This window comes from Dreissena polymorpha, chromosome 1, assembly GCF_020536995.1.
Source record: "Dreissena polymorpha isolate Duluth1 chromosome 1, UMN_Dpol_1.0, whole genome shotgun sequence".
In the NCBI taxonomy this organism is placed as follows: domain Eukaryota; kingdom Metazoa; phylum Mollusca; class Bivalvia; order Myida; family Dreissenidae; genus Dreissena; species Dreissena polymorpha.
In genome coordinates this window covers 26,814,244-26,827,907 of record NC_068355.1, presented here as the reverse complement: position 1 = coordinate 26,827,907, position 13,664 = coordinate 26,814,244, and the positions used below count along the sequence as shown (strand labels likewise).

The 13,664-nt window shown below is 36.1% G+C and overlaps 1 protein-coding gene across 1 annotated transcript in view; it reads left to right on the top strand.

Annotated features, from left to right (window-relative positions):
• Positions 1–13,664, top strand: part of LOC127864939 (uncharacterized) — a 77,653-nt gene that overhangs the window by 44,423 nt on the left and 19,566 nt on the right. Inside the window, exons 5-8 of the mRNA XM_052404831.1 lie at positions 5,296–5,442; positions 6,463–7,358; positions 7,979–9,896; positions 10,773–10,846. The gene's annotated coding sequence lies outside the window, so the exon portion shown is untranslated. The remainder of the gene's footprint in view (positions 1–5,295; positions 5,443–6,462; positions 7,359–7,978; positions 9,897–10,772; positions 10,847–13,664) is intronic.

Below are 13,664 nucleotides of genomic sequence, written 5' to 3'. Positions count from 1 at the left end.
CCTATTGATTTTGAGGTCACTAGGTCAAAGGTCAAGGTCACAGTGACCCGAAATAGTAAAATGGTTTGCGGATGATTACTCAAGAATGCTTAGACCTAGGATCATGAAACTGTATAGGTACATTGTTCATGACTCAGATGACCCCTATTGATTTTCAGGTCACTAGGTCAAAGGTCAAGGTCACATTGACCCTAAACAGTTAAAATGGTTTCTGGATGATAACTCAAGATCACTAACGCCTAGGATCAGGAAACTTCATAGGTACATAGATCATGACTTGCAGATGACCCCTATTTATTTTTAGGTCACTAGGTCAAAGGTCAAGGTCACGTTCACCCGAAACAGTAAAATGGTTTCCGGATGATAACTCAAGAATGCTTATGCCTAGGATCATGAAACTTCATAGGTACATTGATCATGACTCACAGATGACCCCTATTGACTTTTAGGTCACTATGTTAAAGGTCAAGGTCACGGTGACTCGGACACAGTAAAATGGTTTCCGGATGATAACTCAAGACTGCTTACTCCTATGATCATGAAACTTGATAGGTACATTGATCATTACTTGCAGGTGACCCCTACTGATTTTCAGGTCACTAGGTCAAAAGTCACGGTGACTCGACACAGTAAAATTGTTTCCGAATGATGTCTCAAGAAAACTCCTAGGCCTTGGATCATCAAACTTCATAGATACCTTGATCATGACTGGCAGATTATCCCTATTGATTTTCAGGTCACTAGGTCAAGGTCACAGTGACAAAAAACGTATTAACACCATTGCTGCCACTACAACTGACAGCCCATATTTGGGGCATGCATGTTTTACAAACAGCCCTTGTTAAAGAAAGAAAAACGCTTTGCATATGGGTCCATTTCACATACCCATAAATACGCCAGGAAAAGACCTGCTTATGTATCCCCTATGTATTAAGAATGCAAAAAAGATGAGGTGGAAAAGAAAAGTATGAATGTACTTAAGATAAAATATCCTCTTTACTTGTTTGTATAGTGTAAACTCGTATATATATTCATCCGAAATTTCGTGGTCAAAAAGACTTTTACGGACACATTAGTTTATTTTGTGGATTTCTCAGTTCAGAAAAATAAATGATGAATTTGTGTCAGTTACTTTTCTGTGTGTGATAAATTTGTGGATCAGTCAACCCTTAAAATCAACAAAAATAATGTCCCTCAAATAATAATGGTTTACAGTGTAACCTGTGTACAAAGAATGTTAAAGATGAAATTGACAAGAATGATATTATTTAATAAAACATAAAATGGCGTCTTTTATTGTGTATATTATGTTTACAGCAGGACTTGTTTTACTTGAGGATCAATAACTCAAACTCTTCTTCAGCTCGATGCTTTCCAACTTATCATACAGGAACCTCAGTTACACAACACCCCGAGAATTTCTGTCATCCTCATTAGGCCTTGAGTTTTTATAAAGTTGTGAGATATTTAATAAAGCTTATAAATATGATTCCATGGAAGGCATTTGTTCTCAATAAGAAGGACCCCGGCCTCATTCCCAGCACAGTGTAATAAAAGCTTTAAAGTTAGTTTTCATGCATGCAATGGCAACAATGTAAGGTTGCATGTTATGGGAAAACAGGACTTAATGCATGTGTGTAAAGTGTTGTCCCAGATTAGCCTGTGCAGTTCGCACAGACAACACATTCCCCTATTATGGAGTTTTTAATTTAAATGGAAGTTTTTTCTAAATCAAAATTCCATCAATTCAGAAATTCCATGATTAGCCTGTGTGGCTGCACATGCTAATCTAGGGACACACTTAGGGCAACATTTATTTAGCCCTGTTTTCTCAGAGCAAGACAGTCTACAATCTGTTACAGAGTTGTACAAGGTGATATAAGAGCATTGATTTTGGAAAATGGGGCTTAATGCATTGTTAGTGCAATCCACTGGTAAGCCTTAGTAGTGTGCACACAGACTAATCAAGTATGATAGTTTTCGCTTTTAGGAAATTTTCGTTTAAAGGGATTTCTTCTAAACAAAAATCAAGTCTTGATGGAAAGCGTCGTCTCAGGTATGCCAGTGAGGACTGCACGGGCTAATTTGGGACAACACTATACACATGCATTAAGCCTAGTTTTACCAGAACAGGGCTTAAGTTAAGTCTGCTTCAAATCTGTTGTAGAGGGGTATTTATAAATTCTGATAAGAACAAATATGAGACAATGATGTACATGTACATGCAAATTAAAAACAATTGTTGAACGATACTTATCTTAGGAATGTATGAGATTTCTAGCTCATCTATTTTTTGAAAAAAAATTATGAGCTATTGTCATCACCTTGGCGTCGGCGTTGGCGTCGGCGTCCGGTTAAGTTTTGCGTTTAGGTCCACTTTTCTCAGAAAGTATCAATGCTATTGCATTCAAACTTGGTACACTTACTTACTATCATGAGGGGACTGGGCAGGCAAAGTTAGATAACTCTGGCATGCATTTTGACAGAATTATGTGCCCTTTTTATACTTAAAAAATTGAAAATTTTGGTTAAGTTTTGCGTTTAGTACCACTTTTCTCAGTAAGTATCAATGCTATTGCATTCAAACTTGATACACTTACTTACTATCATGAGGGGACTGGGCAGGCAAAGTTAGATAACTCTGGCATGCATTTTGACAGAATTATGTGCCCTTTTTTTACTTAGAAAATTGACAATTTTGGTTAAGTTTTGTGTTTAGGTCGATTTTATTCCTTAAGCATCAAAGCTATTGCTTTCATACTTGCAACACTAACTAACTATCATAAGGGGACTGTGCAGGCAAAGTAATGTAACTCTGACTGGCATTTTGACAGAATTATGTGCCCTTTTTATACTTAGAAAATTGAAAATTTGATTAAGTGTTGTGTTTAGGTCCACTTTATTCCTACAGTATCATGCTTTTGCTTTCATACTTGCAAGATTTATGAACTATCATAAGGGGACCGTGCAGGCAAAGTTATGTAACTCTGACTGGCATTTGGACGGAATTATGGGCCCTTTATACTTAGAAAATTGAAAATTTGGTTAAGATTTATGTTTTGGTCCACTTTACCCCTAAAGTATCATAGATATTGCTTTCATACTTGGAACACTCACAAACTATCATAAGGGTACAGTAAAAGGACAAGTTGCATAACTCTGGTTGTCATTGTTACGGAATTATGGCCCTTTTTTGACTTAGTAACTTTTAATATATGGTTAAATTTTGTGTTTCGATCCACTTTACTTCTTAAGTATCAAGGCTATTGCTTTCAATCTTCAAATACTTACATGCTATCATGAGGTTACTGTACCTGGCAACTTGAATTTTACTTTGACCTTTGAATGACCTTGACTCTCAAGGTCAAATTATTAAATTTTGCTAAAATTGCCATAACTTCTTTATTTATGATTAGATTTGATTGATACTTTGATGAAACTACTCTTACCTGACATACCACAATAGACTCCACCCAAACCATCCCCTGTGCCCCCCTCCCCCCCTCCCCCCTCCCCCCCCCTATATTTTTTTTATTTTTTAATATTTTTTTTTAAGATCATCTCACAAATGACCACCACACCCTCACACTATACCCCGACCCCACCCCCCCCCACCCCCCCAATTTTTTTTTTTTTTTTTTTTTTTTTTTTTTTTTAAGATCATCTCATAAATTACCACCACACCCTCACACTATACCCCCCCCCCATGTTTTTTTTCAAAACGGTTATGTTTGAAATACCGTCCAACCATCGCACCCAAACCCCCCCACCCCCCCCCCCCCCCCCCACCCCCCCCGATTTATTTTATTTTATTTTATTTTTTTCGCTTTTGGAAGATAATGTAATAAATGTCCTTAACCCCACACTATACACCCCTCTTCACTCCACTCCTCCCTCCTTTGTGATGGAAAATGAGAGTCCCTTCACCTTTAAAAAGACAATAGATGATCGGTCTGCACCCGCAAGGCGGTGCTCTTGTTATTACTTACTGTAAATGGGTAGTCAAGCTAGTAAACATAGTCTTATTAGATTGTGATTGTGAAGAAAAAATGCAAAATAAAAACGTATGTAGAGAAGCTATTGATGTATAGTAGAAATAAAATTAAATAAAGCATTGCAAACACTTTATAAACTGTAAAATCGTTATTATTTGTGGGACATTAATTGTCGTTGAATTTGTGGGTTTACTGATGCATGGATTCAATTCAAACACATAACACCAGAATCAGAAATCCATGAATTTACGTGTCCAGAAAAAAGTAATTTTTTGAAAACTCCAAAATGTTATGTCAACATATATCTGATTGATGGGGAACCAATTTTTTGTGTCAGTCAGCACGTTTTTTTGTCTGGAAGGGACATGAACATTTAGAGCTTTTTTTCTTTCTTACGTAATGGCTGTTTTTTACCACAAATTTGATAATTTGACGACTCAAATGTTCACAATTTAAAAAAGTTTGTGACTCAAATTTTCACAATTGTAAAAAGTTTGCGACTCATTTTTTGACAATTTTGAACAATTCATGACTCATTTGTTCATAATTTTGAAAAGTTTGCGACTCATTTTTTGACAATTTTGAACAGTTTGTGACTCATTTGTTCACAATTTTGAAAAGTTTGCGACTCATTTTTTCACATACTGAGGGGGCCACAGCCCCTTCACAAGGATGACACAAAACAAGCCCTGTGATTTGATTTGTGTTTGTGGGATTTTGGTTATTTTTAAACTGAAACATTTATTTTTCCTCAACTGAACATATGAAACCAAATTAATGTTTGCAAATTACTTGGAAAAACCGGTGCCATGGTATTAGTTACTGTGAAAATGTGGAGTTTTGGGCATCTTCACAGTACTGGCAAACTAGTTGTGTTAGCTGGTAGTTGTTCATGTTAAGTGGCCTTTTACTTAGAATTTTACTCCCAGGTGTATGTGAACAGTCATGTGTTTTCTTCTTTTTAAAGTACACGTAAAAGGCACCTTCTTATATGCTATTGGACTAATAAAATGAGCACTGAAATTGAACATTTCACTAAAAACACATGTAAAAGAATATGTTGATGGATTTGTGAAATTAAGTTCCTTAAAATTAAAAAGACCCATAATTCCCAATTTGAAGATTATTTCACACTGCAAATTGTCCAGTTGTCAGGTATTATCACGCTTATTATTCCCAATTGGTGTGGTTCAGGTACTTTAAACGATTGGGAAAAAATATTGCTGGTGTATTACTAACGTTCTAGTTCAAAAGACTAACTGGGCTTCCATATTCCATATTGGTTTGCTCCATGTTACAGCTACTGCTCAGCAAAGAATACAACTGTCTGGTGAAAGGCTCGACCGTATCAAAGTCCAGTGATGTCGGGGTATGTGGCCGTTCCATGTCTGGGGATTGCATTTTAGCCGACACTAACAAGGGAGAGAACTGAAGATCTGCACCTGCAGTGAGTTGTTCCCCTTTAATTGCTGTTTAATTAATTTAACGGACAATAAAAAGGAAGAAAACTGAAGATTTGCACCAGCAGTGAGTTGTTTCCTTAAGTTGCTTTTTATTTATTTAGCCTGCAATAACAAAGGAAGTAACTGAAGATTTGCATCAGCAGTGAGTTGTTTCTCTTTAGTTAAGGTCTAATTTTGTCTTCAACTTTCGTTACATATTAATTTACTTTTGAATGTTTTTCTTTTGTGAATTTAATCAGATTTTAACAATCAAGGATCTGGCATGGTAAAATTTTGTTTGTGTTTTTTTAACTTTGAGAAGACATTAATGTTAACTTTTTGCCTCCAATTTATTGAAACATAAATGTACAGTAAAACATCAGTGAAGGCATTATAAAAGAAAAGTTCTTAATAGAACGAGTACCATTTAAACATATTAGAGTTTTAACAAGTTGATGTTCCCTGATATTTTTATTGTTATGCAGGAAAGAAGTGGCTAAAAAGCTAAATAAGCCGCGCTCTGAGAAAATAGGGCTAAACACATGTGCTTAAATTGTTGTCCCAGATTAGCCTGTGTTGTCTGCTCAGGATAATCAGGGACAAAACTTTCCTCTTTAAAGTTATCTTTCTTTGAAAGGAAGTCTCCTCTTTATGAAAATCCAGTCTAGTCGGACATTGTCCTCCCTGATTATGTGGACTTGCTAATCTGGGAAAACACCTTATAATATTAATGAGATGCATATTGGTTTTTTAAATTACATCTGCAATCTGCAAGTTAAAAATATAAATTATGAATTGACAGGTTAATATAGTATTGACCAACAATTTAAATGTTTGAGTACCAAATGGTTTGACTGAATCAAATGTCATGCTATTTCGGACAAGGAACCAGTGAAATTCCAGATTCAAAACTCATGAGACTGAAGTTTTGCCGCTGAAATCCTTCACATCCTATCAAGAGGCATATTTTGTTATAGATTGTAATATAAACCTGTTTTACTAGTTCATATTACCCATGTTTTCAGAAGAGCACCAGCCTTGATATAGAGTTGGTACGGCAACGACACAAGTCGGGCCCGCTGGAGCCCCAGTCCAGCACGACCCCTCCCCTGACCCCTAGCTCCTCCCATTTGACCTCCGGCATCAAAGAGTCAGCATTGTTAAACAATTCCACCCCATAGCAATTTTCTGAGCACATAGAGTGTTCGCACATTTTTCTCAACAACCGCAATGTCCGTGTTGAGTGATCCGCACTTGAGCCCTAATTGGTTTGATAGACTCGAGTATCGGAGGTGGTAGAAGTGTTACAGACATAAGAAGTTATTGCAGCAGTTATGGTAACACTAACAGTCAGCTCTCGCTGTTGGACATTACAATGAATATTACGAAAAATACAAAGCTGGATAACTCATTGCATTCTTTTTGGGACAAACAGAACTGCAGCAAAGAACAGGAGAAAATCACGGAATGTTTGAAGAGTTTAAGTCAGAAGCGTAAGCCTTCCACCGGGGATACTCCTGGATGGTCTTAATTTAAGGGACAGTCCAGGTTTGTCCTCTCAGGTGTCCAAACTATCCAAAGAGAATGCATTTATTTTTGACGCAGTTGCTAACAAAGAAAGGCAGTACCGACTTCGTTGTGAACAGTCAAGCATGGTACATCACTGGAGCATGCCTCAGACGGGAATTCCATCTACAACAAGGTGCTAAAGGTGAACCCATCAGGGTGTGTTACTATCCACTTCAAGACCAAACAGCCTCACATTGATTCGACGATAAAGAAGGCGTTGAAAAATGACAGCAGTTTTGATGTGTCATCCAGTTCGCTCTTCGACTCTCAACCCAACGTTAGTAAGAACCCGAACTCAGCATTTAGCGTTATCAGTGAGGCTCGAAGGTCATCTCTGCTTCTTGAGCATCAGGTGAGACCTTACAGTGTTATTTACTTTGTAAAAGTTTGGGCCCAAATTCAGCACCATTCCTAATCTCAAAAAGTCTATTCCATATTTTTCCCATAATTACTGTCTTAAGTTCCCAATTGAAGATTTGCCTGAAAAAATTATTTATATTTAATAGGTTCCAAAACGTTTAAGTTTAACATTGTCATAAGTGAAATTAATATTAATAGCACTAATTATAAATTTGTAAGTATTTGTTAAGAAACAGTTGTATTGTGTCACAGTGACATTTAAAGTGGTATAGTCTCACATTTAAATTTCTGAAGTTATGCCGGTTTCAAAAAAAAATATATATAATTATGACACCTTGCTACATACTGTACTTTTCCATGTATTCCTTGCTGTTTAAAGCCCCAAACATTTCAATTTAACAAGTGTGTGCATGTTATTCATTATTACAATACTATTGTGAGTGCTAATTTGCGGAAAAAAACACATTGCGCTATCCTAAATATCAATTATAGACGCAATTTTCAGCATTAAACAAGCAGATGTTAAGAAAGGTGTAGCAGTATTCATATTCAAGGCTTATTCATTTGTCACTAAAAACACTTTTTATGGTTAACGTTCCATTTCCTTTTCAGATAAAACTATAAGCCAACCAGACGAACATCGTTGAATCATTTTGCACATATACTAAAACTCGCTCAAGAAATTCAGCACGTCACTTATGAACATCTTCTCGCAAGGCGGCTACATCAACACTTCTAACAGCTGAGCCTTGGTGAGCTCCACTCCTGTCCCGATGAGTCGCTCGAGGGGAAACAATCTGATCCACAGATAGAGCAGACGCTGAGTGACTCGTCTGTTAACGTGACTGACCTCCATATGTTGCTCTCTAATAATGTGAACCTGCCTGAGGAGCAGTGTTGTCCTACATTCCCGGTTCAGGGTGGGGACTTTGGGGATGAGACTCACACAATCTCTGTCTATGGCCCTATGGTAGCAGCAGCAGCAACAAAAACAGGAAGTATTTCAGCTGCACACTGAGAAAACAGGGCTTAATGCATGTGCCTAAAGTGTTGTCCCAGATAAAGGTGTTAAGTCTGCCCAAGCTAATTTGTGACCACACTTTCCGAAATATGCCTTAAAACAAAGAATTCCATAAAAGCTGAAAGTGTCGTGGCTGATTAGTTTGTGCAGACTGTACAGGCAAATCTGGAACAACTCTTTACGCTATAAATGCATTTAGCCCAGTTTTTAAAGAGTTTAGAGTTGCACATTTAGTTCACGTTACATCAGCTTTTTTCTGACCTTTCTGTAGAAAAGTTCCTATTACTGATCAGGAATTTTGTGTTTTTAAATTGGTCAAACTGATTAAATAAATACATATAGGAGTTGATTTGATATCAGTTTTAATCATAAAGGGTCAGGGCATATTTTCATACATTTTTGTGCCAAAATTCAGCCTCTAAACCAAAAGGTTTTTGTTTTGTTTTTCACATGTATATTAACAAAATTCCCCTTTCATAAATTAAAGAAAATACCTATTAAATGCTGGTTAATTTAAATTAAACAATTATTGAAATGCAGTCAACATTCTATGAAATAATTATCTGCATTTATTTTTAAATAAGGATATCTTTAAATTAAAATTAACCACCTGTCCAAGTTTTAAGTATACAAATATGCCGCTGGAGTAAGAATATGCCCTGAAGATATTTATTCATTATACCCCCGTGATGATTGGGGTATATAGGAATCACCTTGGATGGATGTCTGTCGGTCTTTGTAAATGTCTGTGGCCTGTGGGTGTTCACTTACAAATTCAACGTTCAGCATTCAAACTTTCAGGTATTTTCATTCTCAGATGAAGTTGTGCATCTACATTTTGTATCATATTTCACTGAAAATTACAACACTTAGACAATCTATAACATCATGCGACATATTATGACTTGCAGAATTGGATGATAGTTTGCGTCACAATGGTTACAACTTTTTGTTTGACTAGAAAGCAATGATACCTTTTTAGCTTATAGTATTTGTATACATATTAGAAGATGTAGTTTTTTCTAACAATTAAAAAACACAACATATTTTGCTTTGGGATATAGTCAGCCACATAACTTGTTAATTGAATGGTCATGAAATAATTGTTATGTCCATTTTCTCAATGATTATAGTATGGCATTTGTCAGTTACTGGCATAAGTATATGCACTAAGTTGATCCAGGAAAAGGTTAATTTAATGACCACACTGCTACGACTAAAATGCATTTTTATTTGTGTAGAGATCTATTAAAATATGATAAAATTCCTGGATTTTCTAGAGTTTCCAGTTCCTGCAGGACCCCATACAATTACACATCTTTACACAGCTGAACAACAACAGGCCCTGTGGTCAGTTGGGCTCCCACATCCATGGACAATGCCTTGGTAAAGGCGTCAAGCTCTTGGGTCAGGAATTTTGGGCAAAGCTCCTACCCCCAGGGTACAGCCAGTCTAACCATGGGACTCCAAACTTCACTGCTTAGAGGCCAAGACCACCTCATCTACAAGGTAGGTTGTTATGCAAACAGTATCACAGTCATTCAAATAAGTTTTGGAAGAATATGGATATTAATGTCCCCACTATATGAGGTAAGGGGGGGTATGAAGATTTGCCCTCATCCGTTATTTTGTCTGTCCTTCCATCCTTCCTTCCATCTCTTACCCTTTTGTGGCCGCCATAGCTCAAAAAGTATTGTGCTAGAGGGATTGAAACTTTGCATTTATATCAAAAAGCACCTAAACTTGTGAACCTCCATATTTTGATTTGATATCTCTGACATAATTGAAGTGAAAGCCCCTTTTTCTGATTTTTTTTGTCATTTAGTCATATTTTTTGCTACTAGAGACCTGAAACTTTGGATGCATTTTGGGTACCATGGTATCTTTTGCTCATCCTTTTGTGATGTTTTTGTGTTTGTCAACTTTTTGTCAAGAGACATATGCTCCTGAAGCACTTGACAGAGTTGAATGAAATCTCACAGGAATGTTCCTTGGCTGTTCATTTTTTTCTTCTTTTTTGAAACCCATAGCCAAGAGGTTTAATGTTTGGTGTGGAACAGTGGAATTATGTCCCTGGGGTCAACACTGGCTTAGCCCTAGGATATTCCAGTTTTACATAAACATATTTAGGGACAACAAATCAACTTTAAAGCCCAAGTGTTATATATTTGGTATGGAACATAATCTAGAGGTTCTCTACAGAGTTTGTTTGATTAATACACCTGGCCCTAGTGGTCATTGACTGATACAGGTTAAACTTTCGAAAAACATTTGGTTGAACCACAACACCCCTTGGGTTCATATTTGGTCCATGTACTGGATGCCATTTCTGATTGCATTGAATACATGTCTGAGATTTTTAAAGATCTTTCTATCTGTTCTAAGGGGCCTTTCCCTCACAAGTTCAGGCCCAGAGAACCATGTTACCCAACTCCAGCTCAGGCACTACATCTCAACAGGTAAGTCCCAGTAATAGTTAGTTTCACCACTTTAGGAATGGGGACTGGGGCTCTTTGGATTTGGAAAAAACTGTGTTGTTTTAAATAAAATGGTGACATTGGTGTTGTGGTTGTTTTTGCTTACAATTGCTTTAACATTTAGGATAAAATGTGTTCAATATTATATTTACTATGGTTCAACTTGTAGAGCTGAATAGGAAAATGCATTTTGGTAAATTTGTTTTGGAATCCTTAAATTGTTAATTGTATTCAGTCATTTTGGAAAAAAATGTAAACGTTGTTACATTTAAATTGGGGCCGAATAACAGCCTCAAACAAATTTATATACAAAAACTGAGGTAGTGCCTTGCCATTGGAAAAGGGATCACTGTGGCACAGCTGTGACCATGACCATCCATGAGACCCATTCATAGTAAGACTCATTCTGGGAAAACTAGTCTTAATGCATGTGCTGCTTAAAGTCTCGCCCTAGATAAGCCTGTGCAGTCTACACAGGCTAATAATGCTAATAATGGACGACACTTTTCACTTTTAGGGAATTTTTGTTTAAGGTTTCTCTACTACATGAAAAGAATTTGTCCCTGATTTGCAATCAAGTTTTAACAAATTGTTAATACCCAAATGCAAACTCAGTTTTCTGCACTTCACTTAATTGACCAGTATATCTTATTTCAATATTAGGTTTAAGCGTGAAACAATTGCATCTTGAACAATACAAATGTGAAGGATATACAACAGTTACATGCTAAACCCTCAAATTGAGGGATAAATTGACCATCAAGAGCTCCTTTAAAACAACAACAACAACATACAAATTATCTATAGGCCTAAATCAAACTGACTTTGTATCTGTTTACAAAATCATGTTCCCTATGAAAGGTAATTATTGTAATAAACCTGCCATTTATATATGAAGGGGTCACTTGTGTTTTTGCCTTTGCATTAGATGGGTTGTATTTTTGTGGAGATCTCGATTGCAACTTTAATAAACAATAATGTGATTGTAATTATATGCAATAATAGTAGTAGTATAAAAAGCTTTGTATTGACAACATCAGGAATTTATCTTATTGCTATAGCCCCAAGAAGACTTGTAAGTGATATGTGATACACATTAACACATTTAAAGATCTTTTTTAAGCTTACTTGAGCATAAAGTGCTCTGTAAAGCGATTGTGATAACCCTATGTTAAGCATTGTGCTGTGTGTATGCCTGGTCAACTTTTGGCTCGTTACCACTCTAGATGCCTTATTTGTTAATCCAATCTTGATGAAACTTGGTAAGAATTATTATCTGGACAATATCTAGGTCACTTGCATCCAAAAACTAGGTAACCATGTAACCAAATCAAATCTTTCAAAACCCTTGATGCCACTACAGGGGCAACATTTATGGCATAATCTTGATAAAACTTAGTGAGTATGCTTATATTGACAATGTCTATGAAATTTTGGAGTTCAGTAGATGTGCTAGGTCAAATGTTAGAAAAACCTTCCAACCACTCCAGAGGCAACATTTATGACTCAATTTGATGAAACTTAGTCAAAATGTTTATATTTTAATCAGGGCTATAGATAACAAGGGTATGTGCGTTATTACTAAATTAAAATAACCAAAAACATAATTAAATTCAAAATCAAGCGTACAAAAACGCAAATATAAATTTAATAACGTAATTCCCGTAAAAACCTTGCGTCACGAAACGCAATTCTTACAAACACCGGGCGTATTTTTTAAGACTGGTTATATCCCTTTAAAAATGTACCAAATAGTTTATATTCTGTCCTATGAAGAAAAGAATGCAGTCTTTCCAGCGGTTATCAACCTTTGGGGTAAATTACTGTAATTATTCGTAGACCCGTCCGATTTCTACTTTCATTTTCTTAAAATATCAAAATGGCCACTCGTGGCTGTAGAAAGAGATTCGTCACACAAACAAACACCTAAGACAGGTATTTACGCCAGAATATTGGGGAAACCGAAAGCTTCTGTGCTGCTTTGCTGAACGATCTGTTGAAAGATGTGATCATTTCTCCAGAGAATTTAGTTCGCCCGTTATTATCGGAGCTTTTGAATGAGGTTGTTAAACCCCAAAAAACAAGTTATAGAGAGTGTAAGTGAAAAAACTTTAATAAAGTGGCGAAAACAAACACCTGTGGCTGGTGATTGATATGGAAAGTGGAGTTATAAAATGTACATTATATATGCACAAACATGAAAAGTTAACTAACTAATGTTGCTATATTTATTTTTCACATGCACATAATAATATAGTAATCTTAGTAAATTTTTATTATATTATATATGTCATTCCCTAAATTACCCAATGGAGTTGAAAAAAAAACTGGGGTGAAAAACCCAATTAAGCTCAACAGTAGGGGGTTTAATTTTTTGCTAAAACTCTATTGAATTTACAAAAACCCTATTGTTGTCAAAACAGGGGGTGAAAAACCCAATTACCCAAAAAATTATCTATAGCCCTGATTTTAATGTACGAGGCTTAGTTTGTTTCAATGTAACATTCATTAAAAAAGTGGGTCACCAGGTACAATCTTTAAAAACCTTCTTTCACTTTAGAACTCACATTAATAACTCATTCTTGGTGAAACGTGGTCAGAATGTCGATATTGAATGCTGGACATTGAATTCACATAATGTGCATTCAAAAACTAGGTCACTAGTTCAAATGTTCTAAATATCTTGTTACCACTCTAGATAACTTAATTGACAACTCAATCTCCATAAAGCTTCATATGAATGATTTTTGTATTTTGTCTCGACCAACTTTGAAATCTGGTCACATCTTTCCATTAACAA